This window comes from Aegilops tauschii, chromosome 6 (genome assembly GCF_002575655.3).
Source record: "Aegilops tauschii subsp. strangulata cultivar AL8/78 chromosome 6, Aet v6.0, whole genome shotgun sequence".
NCBI lineage: Eukaryota > Viridiplantae > Streptophyta > Magnoliopsida > Poales > Poaceae > Aegilops > Aegilops tauschii.
The window spans coordinates 472,196,914-472,206,839 of record NC_053040.3 but is presented as its reverse complement, the minus strand read 5'-3'; the positions used below and the strand labels follow the sequence as shown (position 1 = coordinate 472,206,839).

Below are 9,926 nucleotides of genomic sequence, written 5' to 3'. Positions count from 1 at the left end.
ACTAAAATTACATTAGTTCATTTTAACTCTATTCATGCTTAACTCATTTCACCGTTCAAGATATCTTCTGATATTCCGATAAATCAACCGATTTATCGCTTATCGATGTCTGACCGATAAGATAAATCGTACAATAAATCAGCCGATATGGTGATAAATCGGCCGATATGCCGGTAAACTGACCGATTTACCCCTTATCATGGGTCGACCAATAAGTACCCGATAAGCGTTATCCCCAATATTGACTCATTTAGGACGAAATTATTATTAGATGGTATATAAACAATCAAGTCATGTTCAGATAGATAGTTATCAAACATTGTACCCAAATAGAGCCAAAAAAAGTTCAGAACATAATCCCTATTTTTGATGCGATATTGTAGTGTGAGCACATAGGAAAGTAGCAAGAAAAATACACATTTGTTTAGAACACTTGCACACTAGGAACAATTCTGTTTGTCATAGGAAGTAAACAACATCATGCTTTCTGAGGTATATGTTGATAAGATAAAATGGAAATACACATCAATGTAGCATATATTTGTGACTACTCCTTTCCTTTCTAGAAACATCTAAAGGCGCTCTTTCTCTTCTTGGTTGAAGCATCATCCAGTGCCTCAAAGTCTATGTTGTTCAGGTTGAATTTTGCCATTTTGTAAGCAACAATCTGCCAAAATTGAGGAATGATTTCCTAAAACAGTAGAAAAGAAAAAAAATACACAAACTAGTTACTGTAGATCAACAAACAACTAGCTAGTGTTATTTCAGGGAAGCAAGTGGCTACTATTTAATTGACCTCGCAAAACTTGCAGACTAGAGAAGTGGATGTTAATTAAGCTGCCAAACATACATGAGGCGCTTCAAGTTAAATTAACTGAACAAACATGTTATAGTAGCAGCTAGTACATCCATAGCAGAGAAACAGAGCTCTTGAGAGCGATATATAGAGTGGGCATCTCCGACAAAGAGAATGTTTGGGGGTCAAGAGCATTGCTAATAGTAGTACAATATAAAAAGAAAGTAGTTGAAAAGAAGTAGCATTGTTGCCAGTAAACCAGGAAAACTTATAGCACGATAGTCCTTCATAATTTTTCCATCCCATAAATTCATGTAAAAGAATCAATACAGAGCACATCTGTCGTTGTACATGTCAAATAAAAAGGTAAAATGGGTCCTTTGAAAATGCCACCTAAAGATATTAGAAAAACATTTACAAGAACAATATGCATGATTAGTTAACTCAGGTGCTTTCCTGGAATGGGTAGTTCTCAGGGGAAGTACAGACAAAATCTTCAACATTTTCAAAATTCAATTCAGAAGACTTGAAAGAGTGTTGAGGTTGGTAATCTATATAAGAGAAGAAATTTGAGTTTGTGCAACAACACTACCATGTTGATATCAACTAGACAGTACATTACCTGGACAATCTTTTAATAGGTGATAGGTTCCTACCACACAAAATCCATAGAAGAAAAACACAGACAATGGAAATTAGGAAAAAGGAAACAAACCAGGTTTGATGTTATCTTGTTGATTTGCTGTTGAGTGATAAAATTTGATGCGAAAAAATTGATTTTTTTCAAACAGATTGTTCACACAAAAAGAAGGTCCAGTGGAATGAATCAACTCTAGGGAAGTAAAGCTGTTTAAAAAAGTGAGAAATCAATACCACTATATGTAGAAGCACCATATGTGCAAAAACAAGAACTATATGCTTGGCACCACAATTCCACTATAGGTACAAGCACCAGACCTAAACCAAAACTCCACCCCTAGCTTATGAACAAAAAGCCAAGCACCAGAACTAAAATAGTCCAGCTACTACTCGTACTTGACGAAACGATTTACCTTTGCCCTATAGAAGCACAACAGTCTACTGGATCTAAGCCAAATCTGCCAACAAAAATAGAAACACATGGAAAATACAGTTAGCTAGGAAACTTGAACAAAAAGGGGGGAAACCACAAATCTGACCAAAGGGCAGCGAAGATCTGACAAACCTGGACCAAAATTGAAGTGCTATCCTGGGGAATAACACGCCACACCGTCTGCAAACAATTAAAAAAAAAGAAATCAAGAAACCCTAGCTTATATCATAGAGATATGTCAGCTGGGAATACCACAAAATCAGCGCGAGAAAAGGAGGTGAGACAGATGAAGAAGAACCATCCACCTACTCCCTCCGTTCCAAAATAGATGACCCAACTTTGTACTCCCTCCGTCCCAAAATTCTTGTCTTACATTTGTCTAAATACAGATGTATCTAGTTATGTTTTAGTGTTAGATACATCCGTATCTAGACAAATCTAAGACAAGAATTTTGGGACGGAGGGAGTACTAAATTTAGTACAAAGTTAGTCATCTATTTTGGAACGGAGGGAGTACCTCCCAAGGCGCGAAGCGGATGAGAAGCGAACAACGGTGAAGAATCAAGAGGGAGAGAAGGTATCCGCTGCCGCAAACGAATCGGGGTGGGGGAGGGGCGCGTCAGCTGCTTACGAGGGCAACGGTGCTCTTGCCGGAGTAGGATCCCAAGAGGAAGAAGCAGATGAATGGGAGATCCGCCGCACGAACGAGGAAGGGGAGTTGAAACAGTCACCGGGTTCCCTTCCCCTGTGGAGTCTGAGGAAAACGCGAGGAAGGAGAGAAACATCGAAGAGATAAAAAGGCCGGCCCAAATCGGGTCGAAGGGTGTGCGGCGCCTCGACACTTTGACGCAGAATGTGTCAAATAGGATATTCCTCACTTGTCAGCTTGGCCTGGTCGACCATGCATGCCCTCGCGGAGGCTGCAAGCATCATTGTTTACATACTACCGAGGATAGCCAACGTAACCACGTAACCCTTTGCAGGGCCGGCCTATAGGCTGAGCAAAAGGGGCGACCACCCGGCCCCACGAGGGGAGGGCCCTAAATATAAATTGATGCAGAACATCCCAAGGTCATCCCCATGGACCTATCATCGTCTCACCAAGTGCCTAGTGGACCCATGACATGAGCACGTACAAGAGCTCTCGAAACCGAGGTGACATCGCTCCTCTCGCAATTCCTCTTTGAAACACATGAGACATGGCTACTACCTCAAACGGAGACACTTTGCATACTCAGGTACCTAGGAGTTAGCCATGGAGAAGCTAAGGAGCAAAATCAACCGAAGGGAGAAGAGGAACGTGAAGATGGAGAAGAAAACGACCAAGTCTGCTCTTGCCCAGATGATCCGGACCGTCGTCCGGATGATCCGGCCCCAGCCCGGATGATCCGGACCCCGACCCGAACGATCCGGATAAGTGGCACCCGAGACCAGCAAGCCTCCCCGGGAAGCCGGACGATCCGGACCGACACCCGGATCATCCGGAACCACCCGGACGTCCAGACCACATCCCGGTCATCCGGACCTCCCTCGACGGCTGCGACACATCCGGACGATCCGGACAGCCACCCGGATCATCCGGACCCCTGACACCCGGATCATCCGGGCAACCAACGGACAACCACCTGCGTGTGCATTTTGGGCCGAAGCCCATGTACCCCTTCACCCCCTAGCCTATATAAACGACTCCACCTCCACTTTTCTAGGGTTAGCATAGGTTTAGCTCATTTGAGAGATAGAGCTTTGCTCATCGACTTGATACCTTCCCCATCGGAGTTCACGACCTCTACGGAGAAGATCCGCCAAGTGGATTCAAGACCCCATCACAGGAAGACCCCTCAAGACCTCCTCACGGAGAAGACCTTTTGTATCGTCCTGTGTTGCATTTGAATCGTGTATCACTCGTATTGTTCAAGGATCTAGCACATGTGTGATCGTTTTCTGTTGATTTGAGTGTTTCCCTCGTGTTCTTCACGGGATCCGCTCCAATCATGAAAGATCGGGCATCTAGGGTTCTACCCTACATCATCTTGGTATCACGAGCCACGTTGATCACGAATTTGGAGTCCCCCCACCGTTTTCTAGTTGGTTTTGTCCTAAAATCCAAAAATCCCCACAAATGGAGGTCTTGAGGGGATTTGTTGGTATGATGAAGTTTTGTTGATTTTGATCTGTGTATTCTTTGTGTTGCAAGTGCATCTTACCTTTCCCCACCATCTCCACCACGAAACCCATCAAAAATCCCTGAAATCCTCGATTTTTTGCCGTTTTCAAGTTCATCCCGAGCCACCCCCGTGTGCAGTGACCTACCCGGATCATCCGGACCTTGGCACGGATCATACAGATCCGCGCGGATCATTCGGCTCCTGGCCCGGATCAACCGGCTACCTCTGCCGAAACTGCACTTTTTGTAGTTTTTGTCCACAGCCACCTACCACTACTAGGGAAAACCTTATACACAGAGGTATAGCAGTAGCGCTGGGCAAAACTAAGTGCTACTGCTACTTAGTAGTAGCGCTTGACACAAAAGCACGCTACAACTATAGTTGTAGCAGTAGCGCGTCTGCCCAAAAAAGCGCTACTACTATAATTCCCACACTATTGCCAGTAGGCTAGGAATAGTAGTAGTGAGCCTCAGGGAAACACGCTATTGCTAAGTGCCTTGTAGCAGCGCGTTTCTGTTGTAGAGCGCTACTGCTAAGAAAAATAAAATAAGTAGAAAAATAAATAGAAAAGTAAATGAAAATGAAAGAAATAGAAAAAGGAGAAATAAAAAAACAAAAACAAAAGAAAAATAGTGGAGAAAGGCATAATAGTAGCGCTTGTTCTCACAAAGCGCTATAGCTACATTAGCAGTAGCGCGTTTTGTGTTCCCGCGCTATAGCTAAGTTCCTTAGATAAAAGGAAAAGAAAAATAAATAGCTACTTCCTGTAGCAGTAGCGCGTTTTGGCTGAAAGCGCTATAGCTAACTTAGCAGTAGCGTGTTTTTCCTACCAGCACTACTGCTAGTTTGACTTAACCACGCACGGGCTCAAAATTTTGCTAAGTCCTTTCCCTCTCTCCTCCCTATTCCCCCAACTCCCCCAACTCCTCTGTCGCCGCCGTCGTTCGCGCACGCCCTCGACCTCACCGCCGCCGCCCGTGGCCACCCTCAACCTCACCGCCGCCACCCAAGGCCGCCCTCAACCTCACCGCCGCCGCCCTCGGCCGCCCTCGACCTCACCGTCGCCGCCCTCGACCTCACCGCCGCCGCCCTCGACCTCACCGTCGCCGCCCTCGACCTCACCGCCGCCGCCCGAGCCTGCCCAGGACCGCCGCCGCCCGAGCCCGAGCCCGCCCTCGCCGTCGACCGTAAGGCTCTCCCTCTCCTCTCCCCTGCCCTCCTCTCTCCCTCTCTCTCTTTGGTAGGGCAATTCATATGTTGCTGATTGATGATGTTCATATATATGAACCCTAGGTGTTCATATGAACCCTAGGTGTTCATATGAACCCTAGATTTATTTAGGGCAGTAGGCATTTTTTAGCATTTAGGAAAAAAGATGAGCAATTTTTTTTAGGAAATTAGCTAGGGCAAATTTTGATTAAAATGCCTAAACAGTAATTCCATTTACCTTTAAATTAACAGAGGGTATATAAATTATAGTAGCATTTAGCTTTAAATTAATAGAGGCTATAAACAAAAAACAGTACGTAGCATTTAGCTATAAAAAATTATTTGGACTATGGACCTGAATCTGGTCCAAATTTCATTCAAATGAAATTTGAATTATTTGGACTATGGACCTGAATATTTTTGAAGAAATTGGGTGTAGGTACTAAGGTCTTGCTGTGGAAATTTTGGTGAGGTCAGAAGGGTTAGAGAAAATGGAGTTCCTTTGCAATTTCTAATAAGGTCAAGTATTGTTGGAATATTTGCTCTAAAACAATTTGGATGAAAAGAAAATAATGTGTGTGTGTGTGTGTGTGAGAGAGAGAGAGAGAGAGAGAGGAATAGCTAGAACAGAATTTGGATTCTGTCCTAGGCAGAGAAGTGTTTAGTGAGGTCATTTTGCAAAGGTTTTTGATTTTTGAACTATTTTTCAAGGAAAATAATTTAGGCAAGTTTTATTTTAAAGATGATCCCTTCCTAGAATTTTAGCTTTAAACAAAAAACAAAAGCATTTAGCTAAAAAAATAAAACAGTAGCTATGGCATTTAGCTATAAACAGAAAACAGAATTGATGTTATATGATATATGTCATTGATGTTCATTTGCATATTCCATTATTGTTGATTATATCTTTTCATTGAAGCTGTCATGTTATATCTTTTCATTGAAGTGGTTCGATTGTGCCCAAGTAGCCTTTTGTTGTTTCCAGGGAATGAAGCCAAGTGGCCTATGTTTTGCCGGAATGTTGATTCATTTCCGTTCCGGCAAATTTCAGGTGCTCGATTTGTCCACTTTTTAGCAAAGGTCATGCCAAAATTTTCCGTGAAGTTCGGCATGACTTGTGCTACAAACTAGGACATATCGAGTGCCCGGGATTTGCCGCACCGGGAAGGAATCAACGTTCCTGCAAAACATAGGCCTTTTTTATGTCATTTTTTATTTTATTAGGTCTAGAATTAATTGACTAGATTTAATCGTAGGAAACATGGCTAGCAACGATGAAGGACAGGGTTCTGGTGATTGCGACGACGTCTACCGGGCGGCAGACAAATTTTGAACCTTGCCGACGATCAACGGTTGTTGTTACTGGGCCCAGCTATCACATCGGAGACTGAGACCGACGCTGAGACTGAGACCGGTGCCGAGACCGGCAACGAGACTGGCGGAGCCGGTATAGAACCGAAACCAAAGAGGCAACGGCGCCTAAACCAGCTCATCACTACTAGAGTGGTGGTCACGAAGGTGGACGACGGCAATTTTGAGCCAAAAGAGTCCGAGGAAGCGCGATCGTGCTACGGCAATCAAATTGGCTGCATCGTACGGACAACCGCCACCATCAACGATGAGAAACTAAAGAAGATAGAAAATATGAGGCCCTCCCTCCTAAGAAGCCGCACCAGGTATTCTTGTTCCCGGGCCGGGATGAAAAGAAATATACTGATCCAGATAAAGACCCGACAATGAAGAAGATAAACAAACGCACCATGACCAAATTTAGCGACGTGTTGGCCGCCTGGGCGACGGTGGAGGCTAATTAATTTGAGGTGTACTTATTTTGCGCAGCGGCGGTCGCGCCGTCCTCATCATCCTTTACCCCCGATACTCCCACGCTCTTTACTTGGACTCGTCGAAGAACATGAACAAAAAGGATTACACCCACATCAAGTCTGTTCTCGACAGTGCTATCTTTTTCTACGGCGTATGGGGTGGAGAGATCAAGACCAAGAAGGCGAGGAATGGCAGGCCCGCCTTCGGCCATAAGGCCGACTTCTGCTGCATCCAGCAATAGAGTGATACTCTTAGTGATGGATTCTATGTCCTACACCACATGCTGGAGTACAGACGGGATCAGCAGAACCTTCGCATGTCACCTACATTCGGCGATGCCCATATTCTGCAATGGGCAAAGAACGTAGGAGATATCCCGGATCATCGACTTCGAGCTGAGTTCTATCACATCCAGCGTGAACTTGCCCAAATCATCATGAAGGAGGTCCTCGAAAAAACAGGGATGTTCTACGAGGAAGGGCAAATGTCGTGGGAAGACGTCCGAACAAGCGTAGCCTCTCAGTGTCCCAACCTGAAGCCTTTCACTAAGCTCGGGGACTATCTCCCTGACTTGGATGGATGGCACGACATGTTAGAGTGATTGTCGATATATGACAATGTGTTCGTTTAGTCCATACTTTCTGTATGACGAAACTTTGAGTTATGCACGACAAAACTTTATTTGTGATGTAATTAAACCGTCCTCCTCGACTAGCGAAGATCACTCTAGTTAGGGCATTTTGGGTACGATGCACTTTGTTATTTATGCTTATGATATGTTGCTTCTATTTTTGCCAAGTTTGTCTCTTTCTGTTGCTCAACTATATATGTTGCATATCATCGACTCATGTGACGATGCAGGTGCATAGATCATCGATGGCGAAGAAGTGCTACGCCAAGAGTATACGACGAGTGGCCGGAGTGTCTGTGGCACCCCGGCTCAGAGAAAACCGGACACCCTGTATTCCAGCCCAGAGATCGAGGTGAAGTCTTCTGGAATACGACACTGCTTAGCATAGAACAAACCAGCTTTCTATTATTACACGAATATGAATACAAGGTCTCCGATATTACAGTGAATAACATCGACACGGCGACATGATACGTCCATTTTGCATCATGCTTTTATATCAATATTTATTGCATTATGGGCTGTTATTACACATTATGTCACAATACTTATGCCTATTTCTCTCTTATTTTACAAGGTTTACATAAGGAGGGAGAATGCCGGCAGCTGGAATTCTGGGCTGGAAAAGGAGCAAATATTAGAGACCTATTCTGCACAACTCCAAAAGTCCTGAAACTCCACGAAAGTTATTTTTGGAAATAATAAAAAATACTGAGCGGAAGAAATACCTGAGGGGGCCCACACCCTGGCCACGAGGGTGGGGGGCGCGCCCCCTGCCTCGTGGGCCCCCTGTTGGCCCTCTGGTGCCCATCTTCTGCTATATGAAGTCTTTCGTCCGAAGAAAAATCATAAGCAAGCTTTTGGGATGAGACTCCGCCACCACGAGGCGGAACCTTGGCGGAACCAATCTAGGGCTCCGGCAGAGCTGTTCTGCCGGGGACACTTCCCTCCGGGAGGGGGAAATCATCGCCATCGTCATCACCAATGCTCCTCTCATCGCGAGAGGGCAATCTCCATCAACATCTTCACCAGCACCATCTCCTCTCAAACCCTAGTTCATCTCTTGTATCCAATTCTAGTCTCTAAGTCTGGGATTGGTACTTGTAGGCTGCTAGTAGTGTTGATTACTCCTTGTAGTTGATGCTAGTTGGTTTATTTGGTGGAAGATCATATGTTCAGATCCTTTATGCATATTAATACTCCTCTGATTATGAACATGAATATGCTTTGTGAGTAGTTACGTTTGTTCCTGAGGACATGGGAGAAGTCTTGCTATTAGTAGTCATGTGAATTTGGTATTCGTTCGATATTTTGATGAGATGTATGTTTTCTATCCTCTAGTGGTCTTATGTGAACGTCGACTACATGACACTTCACCATTATTTGGGCCTAGAGGAAGGCATTGGGAAGTAATAAGTAGATGATGGGTTGCTAGAGTGACAGAAGCTTAAACCCTAGTTTATGCGTTGCTTCGTAAGGGGATGATTTGGATCCACATGTTTCATGCTATGGTTAGGTTTACCTTAATACTTCTTTTGTAGTTGCGGATGCTTGCAATAGGGGTTAATCATAAGTGGGATGCTTGTCCAAGTAAGGACAACACCCAAGCACCGGTCCACCCACATATCAAATTATCAAAGTACCGAACGCAAATCATATGAACATGATGAAAACTAGCTTGACGATAATTCCCATGTGTCCTCGGGAGCGCTTTTCTCTATATAAGAGTTTGTCCAGGCTTGTCCTCTGCTACAAAAAGGATTGGGCCACCTTGCTGCACTTTATTTACTTTTGTTACTTGTTGCTCGTTACCAATTATCCTATCACAAAACTATCTGTTACCTATAATTTCAGTGCTTGCAGAGAATATCTTGATGAAAACCGCTTATCATTTCCTTCTGCTCCTCGTTGGGTTCGACACTCTTACTTATCGAAAGGACTACGATAGATCCCCTATACTTGTGGGTCATCATGACACTACGCCATCCTTAGTTGCTCTATGCAAGCAGTAGAACAACTCGAAGCAGCGGAATAACTCTAGCAGCGGAACAACGACGACGGTGGTGAACTCCACTCCGCAGGGACTCTGGCTGGAACACTCATCCTAGCCCGCGAACACAGGAACAACACCAAACAAGCAAGCAATCCAGGCACGACCTGCAAACTGGCATGACACGCCAGGTCAGTACATTGAATGTACTTGCAAGCTCACAATAACCAGAAGCATTC

The 9,926-nt window shown here is 44.5% G+C and overlaps 1 long non-coding RNA gene across 1 annotated transcript; it reads right to left on the bottom strand.

Annotated features, from left to right (window-relative positions):
* Positions 1-345: 345 nt before the first annotated feature.
* Positions 346-2,687, bottom strand: LOC109747105 (uncharacterized). Its single transcript, XR_002228987.4, has 4 exons — positions 2,500-2,687; positions 2,001-2,048; positions 1,849-1,893; positions 346-667 (listed from the first exon to the last, which is right to left on the bottom strand). It is a non-coding gene; the product is annotated as an uncharacterized lncRNA (long non-coding RNA).
* Positions 2,688-9,926: the final 7,239 nt, after the last annotated feature.